Below are 10,732 nucleotides of genomic sequence, written 5' to 3' on the forward strand. Positions count from 1 at the left end.
ATGATACCTGTTCATTACATCTTAGTTTCATGGGGAAATGTCATGTATTCTCCAGCATCATAATGCTGAAGCTTTTAAAGTATGGCTCACAAAAACGAAAAAAAAAAAAGGAAAAAAACCCCACCTCTAATACATAGCTATTGTGTAATAAATACCCGTTGGGTTATTGGTAGTCTTTTGTTGGGAATTAATCTCAGTACTTCAGAGCATGTGAAAATCAATTTTCAGTGATCCCAGTTAATCACACCCTATCGTCTTTGTTTTACATTTCACCTAGTGATTCCAGGGGGGTTGGGGACCCGTAGTAACAGCGTGTTACATGTTTTCTTTGGGTGACTTCCTATTCAGTATTTCAGAAGACAATAATCTTGAAGCTTTGAAATGAAGTCATGGCCATTTTTCCTTTAGATTTTATTTCTTTGAATTGGCCTGGGTCCGACTTTATTACTAAAACCTGGGAATATGTGTAGCTACAGAGGAGTTCTCTAGTATCATTTCCTCCGATGCTCGTGTTTTGTGCCTGGATCTTTATAAATGCAACTGAGTGGTACCACGGAGAGAGGTCGGTGCCCTTGAGAGAAGAGTCTGATGTTACAGCTCCCCTAGAAACAAGAGGCATGGTTTGCCAGGCAGGGCCACACCAAGTTTGGATCAGAAGGCAGGGGATGGGAACAAGCGATAGTTTTAGGCCAGAGCCTTGATGGGGGTTTTCTTGGGAAAGGCAAAGCAGGGCAGGGAGAACAGTTTAGGAATGGCTAGTGAATAATTCCCAATAATTCCTGGTCCTTAAGGTTACATTTTAGCCTCTAGTTGCCGGGTGCCTGGCCTGGGCTGATTGCAGCCTGAGATGCGCAGGCCAAAGGGAGGAGGTATGTCTCCATGGACTTGGTTAGTTTGCACATCAGATGCACACTGGGGGCTGAGTCCCTTGCCGGGTCTAAGAACTGGCCAGCCCTGGGAGGGGCAGTCTCCCCATTCAGAAACCTTGTTTGAGGTGTCAAAACATCATAATACATAGGAAATAAAAAACCATGATTAATACACATGCATAATAGACTGTTTAGCTCACCTTTCCATTTTTGTAGTGTTTTAAAGCATCACATAATTTTTCTTTTCAATCTTGAAAACCAGTTAAAAAGCACCTCTGGCTAAACATGGTAGTTTTACTAGATTTTATCAAGATATGGGAGTATAAAACATTTTCAAGACATTAAAGTTATGAAAATCAATGTTTTCTTTCTCTAGAAGTGATTGCAGATCCCTTATGCAAATGTTTAATTAAAAAAGGAAAGAAATTATCCAAGAACTCCCCAACGGCCTTGGTGATGTAAGTCAACTCACTGGGTATAGATTCTACACCTTGCTCCCTGCACACCCGCCCGGCCCCCGTCCCCCCCCCCAGTGGGCCATGTATTTCTCCATGAAACATCTGTCACCACCAAATCATGGTGACAATTTCAACTGCTCTAAATATTTGTCTTACTCATTCTCCCACCTGTTGTCACTAGCTCTCACAAACTGACCATTTTAAACCCTTTCAATCCCCACCTTTCACTCCCAGCTGGGACTCTTACCTTCCCTAAGGGATAATAGAGCATTAGAGGGGGAAAGCCCACTTACACACCTTCACATACACCCTTCCTCACCTCCTCTTTGTCTTGGAAATGCCTGTCCTGCCCCTAAAGAATCCCTTCTCCTACACTCAGAGCCTTTCCCTAGATCAGATGCCTTGCTCAAGACAACTTCTCACTCCTGACACGTACAGCTTTGCATTTAAACATGTTCAAAGACTTCCCCTTCAAACAAAAATACCTTTCCTCAACTCTTTGAACCTCTTGACTAGCACTAACAGTACTGCCCTTTCCTGCACTTTCTGTTAATTCTCAATCCACTGAAGCAGTAGTTTTTAACCCTGGCTGCACACTGGGATCATCTGGGGAGATTTAAAAAAAAAAAAAAAAAAACACCCTCTAATTCCCTCAACTGAACCCCAGGCCAGTTACACAGGAATGGGGTGGTGGCAGGACAGTCTTTTTAAAACAAGGTGGTGCAGCCAACGTGCCCCTGGGGCTGAGAGCAGAGATGCTAAAACCTGGCTGCCACCCTCACCAGTTGAACAGTTATAATTGTTCTTGCCTGGTTCACCAATGACCTCTAGTTGCCAAAATTTAGTCTTTAGGTTGATCTTTGAGCTTCCCAGGTTGCGCTCGTGGTAAAGAACCCACTTGCCAATGCAGGAGATATAAGAGACACTTGTAAAAAAAAAATTTAATTGGAGGACAATCACTTCAATTACTGTGGTAGCCCCTGCCACACATCAACACGAATCAGCCACGGGAATACCTGCACCCCCTCCCCCATCCCGAACACCCCTTCTCACTTCCCTCCCCTCCCCATCCCTCTAGGTTGTCCCAGAGCACCAGCTTTGAGTGTCCCGCTTCATGCATTGAACTTGTGCTGTTCATCTATTTTACATATGGTAAAATACATGTTTCAATGCTATTCTCATATCATCCCACCCTCACCTTCTCCCACATAGTCCAATAATAGTCTGTTCTTTACATCTGTGTCTCTTTTGCTGCCTTGCATATAGAATTGTAGTTACCATCTCTCTAAATTCCATATGTATGTGTTAGTATACTGTATTGGTGTTTCTTTCTGACTTACTTCACTCTGTATAATAGGCTTCTGTTTCATCCACCTCATTAGAACTGAGTCAAATGTGATCTTTTTTAGAGCTGAGTAACACTCTATTGTGCCTATGTACCACAGCTTCTCACCCATTCGTCTGCCAGTGGGCTTCTAGGCTGCTTCCATGCCCCAGCTATTGTAAACAGTGCTGCAGTAGACATTGGGGTACATGTGAAGAGACACTGTTGATGTCTTGATACCACATAACTGCTTCCTTTCTGGAATTCTGCCTTTGCTGAGCCTGCTCCCCTGATCTTTCTCCTACTTCTATACTGCCTCAGCCTTCACAGATGGGCAGACTGGTCGGTAGGTCAATTCAACACAGACTGAAGTCTGCCTCTGCCCTCGCTGCCTTTACTTCATGAATACCCATGTGCTGATGAGTTCCTTTGCCATGCCGCCTTAGTGTGCTGGCTTAAAGCACTGATTGGAGGGAAGCACTTTGTTTCATGGATAACTATCATCCATAAGGAAAGCCAACTCAAGGTGTCTGTTCCTTTCGTCACGTCTCTTTGTTCCTCCTTCAAGCCCACTAGAGTAGGAAGAATTGCTAACCACGCTAGTCAAGCTCTATGTTGGATCACCCCTACTTACTAGTGGGTGGAGTTGCTGTTCTTTAAAGTCAGGCCAAACTGTGGTCCCTTTTCTGCTTTCTCCCTTCCAGGGTCTTGGACTGTCACGGAGGCCTGGGCCCACTTTTACAAATAAGGAGGCTACCCCCTCATCTAGTGCGTGCTTTAGTTTTTTTTTTATTTGCTAAACCCAAGAGTTTAGTTTGGGTTTCAGGGATGAGACAGACCCATTTTGTCACCTCTTTTTGACCTTGGGGGACTTGTTGGAGCTTCCTTTCTCAGAGAACTTCTCGTTGGGAGTCTCAGGCATTATCCTTACTAATGATGAAGTAGAACTTGATTTTCCACATCACTGCGTGCTGCCTCTGGATCTCTGTGTAGGGGTTCCAGAAGTGACTCCATATGTTTCTGTCTTCTTCATATCACTAGTTTCTGATTTAAAACCTGGGACAGGTATGTCTGATTAGTCGTCAGGTTGCCTGTGTCCTGACTGCGGGAAGGGAGAATGAGATCATCTGGAATGTTTAGCTTCTGTTGAGTATGGATGAATCCCCCAAACACAGGAGGGCAGATTAGATACTGAACAGCTGATGGGAATGATAAAGTTCCACTAGAACCATTGCCCTGTTCACTGATACAACAGGTGATTACTGAAAACTCACTCAGCTTTCCTCGTCAGGCACTTCTGGGGAAGAGGGTGGCTGCCACAAAGAAGGACATCCCTGGGTCCCTAGACACTCTGCTGGAAACCAGTAGACTACTATTCAGAACCCATCGTCCCCCTCCTAATAACAGTGACTGTTTACTGAGTATTATGTGCTATTTGTAAACAGCATCTTCCTTAATCCTCAGCAACTCTAAGATAGGGACTTTATCTCTGTTTTAAAGCAGCAAAATACACTTACAGTTTTAATTAACTTACTCAAAGTCACATAACTAATAAGTATCAACCAGAATTCAAATTTAAGTCTGTTTGATGCTGGAGGTTCTATTCCCAACCAATACCCTATGCTGCCCTTTTTACGATACTAATGAACTGTGGGCATGTATATCTGAAATAAACTTGTGCCACTGGGCCCAGGGCCGGGTGTCTGGTGAGATGCCTTTACTTCACTTATGTGTTGTTTCTGGTGGGCTGTTTCTCTATGAGAGCATCTTGTACACGGCCTGGTCTAATCTCTCTGCTTATAGCCCTGAAAGAAGACAGCCAGCTTCTGTGACACCTCCTACACTGACCTACTTTTGTTTTTGAAAGTGACAAGAGCACAAGTCAATAAAACCTAACCAATCAATGGCTACAAAAAGGTACTGTCCTTTGTGTGCAAAGCGAAACTGATCCCTAAACCAGGAGAACATGGCTCTGAGTTGTTAAGGGTAGTGAGGGACTGTAACACCTTGCTAACCTTATGGAACTGCTAGTCAAATAGCTATCTTTTAAGTCTTGGCCTTCATAAATGTCCTTTCAATCAGTAGATGTGTATGCCTGCCTGATGCCTGCTAAGTCACTTCAGTCGTATCTGACCCTTTGCGACCCCATGGACTGTAGCCCACCAGGCTCCTTTGTCCATGGGATTCTCCAGCAAGAATACAGGAGTGGGTTGCCATGCCCTCCTCCAGGGGATCTTCCTGACCCAGGGATCGAACCCTTGTCTCATGTGTCTCCTGCATTGGCAGGTGGGTTCTTTACCACTAGTGCCACCTGGGAAGCCCCATAGATGTGTATAGAACACATTGTTAAAAAAAAAACACATTGTATGCCAACCATTCTGCTGGGAGCAAAGAGGGAAGGCATTTCTGCTCTTATGAAGTTCATGGTCTTCTGAAGAAGAGACAAGGAAAGCAAATACTACAATGTGGAGTGACTTTGAGATAAGAATTTTAAGGTATTTTGGCAGCAAGGAGGAAGTGACTCAACTCAAAATGAACAGAGGGAGGATTCAAAAAATACTGTAACAGATCTTGAAGGATAAGTAAGTGTTAAGAGAGGATGAGGCCATCCAAAGGAAAAGAGCATGGTCTGTTTAGGGCCCTGCAAGTCCTTTGACATGGCTGGCATATAAAACATACAGATGGGCAGGGAACGGTAGGCGGGAGACAGAAGGTCGAGGGCTCTGTGGACACAGGCTTGCTTGTTGATTTGGAGAGCTGTGACAGTCCTCTTCTCTGTGCAGTCATGGAAACCCTACCCATTGTGTGAGCAAAGCCCTGGAACTGAGATGGAAACTGGTTTGCACCTCCTTAATTACTTTTCTGGGAAATATAATCAGATCTCCCTATTTGTAAGAGCTACTGACGTACTTCGGACATACATTAAACCTAATTGGAAATACCAGTTTATACCATGGCTGACCAGTTCCCTTACTTGTTCTATTGGTGATACCGGTCTGAAGTTATTCCCCTTAAATCATCTTATCTTGGTAGAATTTAAAGCACAATGTGATGGTCTTAATCCCTAGTACTGTTCTTCAGTAACAGAGCTGTTGCTGTCAACCACCAGTTATGCCTTTGAGGCTTTATTTCTCAGTAGTGACAGTAAATGTGTTGATCCTTTCCCACTTTTTAGATCAGGGCCTTTCACAATCTTGGCAGTTTCAAGATTGTGAAGTAGAAAACATCCATAGGATGAAACAAAGCATCTGGCCCACTCTTAAGTGCTGATCTGTGATTTTCATCTTATTGATACCATGCTGTAAGTAAATAAAGTGAGCGAAACCCTTTGAAACTGTGTAAAGCAAAGCCAATTAAGTGTTTCTGGTCAACAGTGGTGACCAGTGGCCCTTTTTCTGGTGTGCCACATTACTGTGACTCAGTCTTCTCTCTGTATTCTCTGGGGTCTGTGATTCAAAACCTTATTTTTTATTTATTTTTTATTTATTTTTATTTTTAAATAATTTTTGACTGAAGGAAAATTGCAAGAATAGGACAAGGAATTGACATATGCCCTTCTCCCAATTTCTAACCTTGGCAAATTTACATAGCCAAGATATAAGTATCAAAACCAGGAAATGAACATTGACACAATCCTGTTAACTAAACTGCATGCTTCATTTGAATTTTACCACTTTTCCCAATAACGTGCTTTCTCTGGTTAAGGATTCAATCCGGGATCAACATGCATTTGTGTCTCTATGAACTTTCTCTTCTGTTCCATTGGTCTATCTGTCTCCTTGTACACAGTACCACACTGTTTCAATTATGGAAAACTTATAGTATATTTTAATGTCTGAGAGAGCTAGTCCCTGTCATAATTTTTCAGTGTTTCCCTAACCTTACATGTTTATATTTCTATATAAACTTTAGTATAAACCTGTGTAACTCCATAAAAATAATGTGTTGATATTTTTGAGATCATATTACATTTATTAACTAACAGAGAAAACTGACATCTTTACAATCATCCTATCATCCTATCCAAGAACAGGGGGCGTGTTTCTACTGTTCAAGTCTATTTGTGTGCCTTTTAAGGACGGTTTTAAAATTTCCCTTGAATAGCTTTAATGTGCTTCTTGTTAAGGTTATTCCCTATGTATTTAATCCTTGTTGCTAGTAAATGGGGTTTTCTCTGCCATTATGTCTTCTACTTGGTTATTGTTCTTTTATATGAAGGCTGTTGATTATTATATGCTAATTTTTTATCCTGCTAACTTACCTAGTGCTTTTACTTTTGGGGTTAGTTTTATCATTGAGGGTCAAGAATAGCTTTCTACATGCACAGAGCAGAGGCAAGAAATGAAAGAATCTGGAGAGGGCAAAAGGGATGGGAAAGCTCGAAACTTGGGAGTCAAGACGAAAGCCATCTTTCACCATGAAGGTACCTGCTGAGACTTGGTCTCCTTGAGTCTCTGCCTGATGCCTTTTGAGTGCAGGAGGTGAAGCAGGGTCTGCTCAAGGCAGTAAGATCTGAGCCCTCCCAGAGCTCGGAGCTCGGAAGTGCCACGCTTGCAGTGTAAGGGTAAATGCTAAATAAACACACCAAGCAGAAATAACAGCAAGGAAACACAACTTTCTTGACCTTAGCCCTGGGTGGAGGAAGGACTTTTAATTTAACCTAAAAATCTTTAACAAGTTGTCCCTTACAGAGGTTTGTGGCCCAAATTCATACTACTTGTGTGGTCCAAAATACTGCAAGTAGGAATTTAATTTATAGTGGACCAAGGTAGGTGGTAACTCCAGATGACTGGCAGAAGCAAACACACACTTTTCTGGAAGAATGAAACTCCAATCTAGGTATCAAAAAAATTTTCACAGATAAAATTACAAAGAATATGGGTAGCCCACACTTAAAAACCACAAACCCAAGAAGGAAATATGATACCATGAGTGAAAATCATGAGAAACAATATATAGGAGAATCAGACTCACAAACAACATAGATATGGCACTTATTAGCACAAAATATAAACATGTTATACATGTTTTAAATATATTTCAGGAAGTCAAAGAGAGGCTTCAAAACACCAGGCAACAAAAGCATATACTTTTGAAAGGGGTTGATGAGGTTAACATGTCTTACTGCCCTTTAATTGTTCAACAGGGGACTAAAGAATCTTATTAATTTGGGACTTTAGTAAGTAGATATGTTAAAATATTTGGAGTAACTATTAAAAGAGTAAATATAAATAATATAGCATTTAAACTGATAATGGATAAAAGGTAAAGCAAGAAAATAGAGAGTTAAGAAAAATAAAAAGTATACAAGATGGTAAAAGGATTCAAATATAGTAGTAAATATACCAGTAAAGTGTAAATTATTTATAATTGCCAAGATAAGGAAGCAGCCTAAGTGTTTATCAACAGATAAATGGATAAAGAAGATGTGGTATATATACACAATGAACTATTACTACTACTCAGCCATGAAAAAAGAGTGACGTTTTGCTATTTGCAACAGTGTGGATGGACTTGGAGGATCTTACGATAAGGGAACTTATGATAAGTCACAGAGAGACAAATACTATATTTGTGGAACTAAAAAATATGACAGCAAGTAAATATAACAAAAAAGAAACAGACTCACAGATATAGAGAACAAACCAGTGGTTAGGGCTTCCCTCATGGTCCAGTGATTAAGAATCCATCTGCCAGTGCAGAGGACTCAGGTTCAGTCCCTGGTCCAGGAAAATTCCACATGCTGTGGGGCAGCTAAGCCTGTGTGCCACAGCTACTGACGCCTGGGCACCCTAGAGCCCATGTTCTGCAACAAGACAAGCCACCACAATGAGAAGCCTGCAGACCGCGACTGGAGAGTGTCTCCCACTTGCTGCAAACTAGGGAAAGCCGCACGCAGGAACAAAGACCCAGCATGGTCAAAAATAAATATAAAATTATTTTTCAAAAAACAAGTGGAGGTTACCAGTGGGGAGATAGAAAGAAGGAAGGGCAAGTTAGGGATAAGAGATTAAGAGATACAAAGTATTCTATATAAAATGAATAAGCTACAAGGATATATTGTACAACATGGGGAATATATTTTATAATAACTATAAGTGGATTATAACCTTTAGAAATTGTGAATATACTATACACTTGCAACCTAATTAATGTTGTACATCTACAATACCTCAATTGGAAAAAACAGTATGGAGGCTCCTCAAAAAGCTAAAAATAGAACTGCCATATGGTTCAGCCATTCCACTCCTGGGTATTTATTGAAAACAAACAAATAAAACCCCAAAATACTAATTTGAAATGATACTTGCATTATTTACAATAGCCAAGATATGGAAGCAACCCAAGCACCCATCAGCAGATGAATGGATAAAGATGTGGTGCATATCTTTATCTATAACTCTGTCTATATATACAATAGAGTATCGCTCAGCCTACAGTAAAACCTTTGACTTTGTCGATCACAACAAACTGGAAAATTCTTGAAGAGATGGGAATAGCAGATCACCTTACCTGCCTCCTGAGAAACCTGTACACAGGTCAAGAAGCAGCAGTTAGAACCAACATGGAACAATGAACTGGTTCAAAATTGGGAAAGGAGTACGTCAAGGCTATATATTGTCACCCTGCTTATTTAACTTATATGCAGAGTACATCATGTGAAATGCTGGGCTGGATAAAGCACAAGCTGGAATCAAGATTGCCAGGAGAATCTTGAGAATCAATAAGCTCAGATATGCAGATGACACCACCCTTATGGCAGAAAGCAAAGAGGAACTAAAGAGCCTGTTGATGAAGGTGAAAGAGGAGAATGAAAAATCCAACTTAAAACTCAACATTCAAAAACCAAAGATCATGGCATCTGGTCCTATCACTTCATGGCAAATAGATGGGGGAAAAAATGGAACAGTGACAGACTTTATTTTCTTGGGCTCCAGACTCACTGTGAATGGTGACTGCAGTCATGAAGTTAAAAGACACTTGCTCCTTGGAAGAAAGTGAAAGTGCAAGTCACTCAGTCATGTCCGACTTTTTGCGACCCCATGACTATACAGTCCATGGAATTCTCTAGGCCAGAATACTGGAGTGGGTAGCCTACCCCTTCTCCAGCAGATCTTCCCGACCCAGGAATCAAACCAGGATCTCCTGCATTACAGGTGGATTCTTTACCAACCGAGCTATCAGGGAAGCCTTGGAAAAATGCTGTGAACAAACCTAGACAGCATTTTAAAGAGCAGAGACATCACTTTGCCAGCAAAGGTCTGTATAGTCAAAGCTATGGTTTTTCTAGTAGTCATATATGGATGTGAGAGTTGGACCATAACGAAGGCTGGGCACTGAAGAATTGATGCTTTCTAATTGTGGTCCTGAAGAGGACTCTTGAGAGTCCTTTGGGCTGCAAGGAGATCAAATCAGTCAACCTGAAAGGAAATCAACCCTGAATATTCATTGGAAGGACGATGCTGAAGCTCCAATACTTTGGCCATCTGATGCGAAGAACTGACTCATTGGAAAAGGCCCTGATACTGGGAAAGATTGAAGGCAGGAGGAGAAGGGGGCAACAGAGGATGAGATGGGTGGATGGCATCACTGAACCAATGGACATGAGTTTGAGCAAACTCTGAGAGATAGTGAAGGACAGGGAAGCCTGGTGTGCTGCAGTCCATGTGGTTGCAAAGAGTCAGACATGACCATCCAACTGAAAAACAACAACAAAATTACCCAGCCATAAAAAGCAATGAAATTCTGCCATTTGCAACAATGTGGGTGGACCTAGAAAATATTATACTTATTGAAATGTTATCACTTGTATGTGGAATCTATAAATAAATGTATATAACAAAACAAACAGACTCACAGATATAGAAAACAAACTATTTAATACCAGTGGAGAGAGAGAAGAGGGAAGGAGCTCAAAACAGACAGGATTAAAAGATACAAATTACTATATATTGAATAGATAAGTAACAAGGATATATTGTACAGAACAGGAAGTATAGCCCTTATTTTGTAATAACTTTAAACGAAATATAATCTATAAAAATACTGAACCATTGCACTATACGCCTGAAATATAATTT

Source organism: Odocoileus virginianus, chromosome 6 (genome assembly GCF_023699985.2).
Source record: "Odocoileus virginianus isolate 20LAN1187 ecotype Illinois chromosome 6, Ovbor_1.2, whole genome shotgun sequence".
NCBI lineage: Eukaryota > Metazoa > Chordata > Mammalia > Artiodactyla > Cervidae > Odocoileus > Odocoileus virginianus.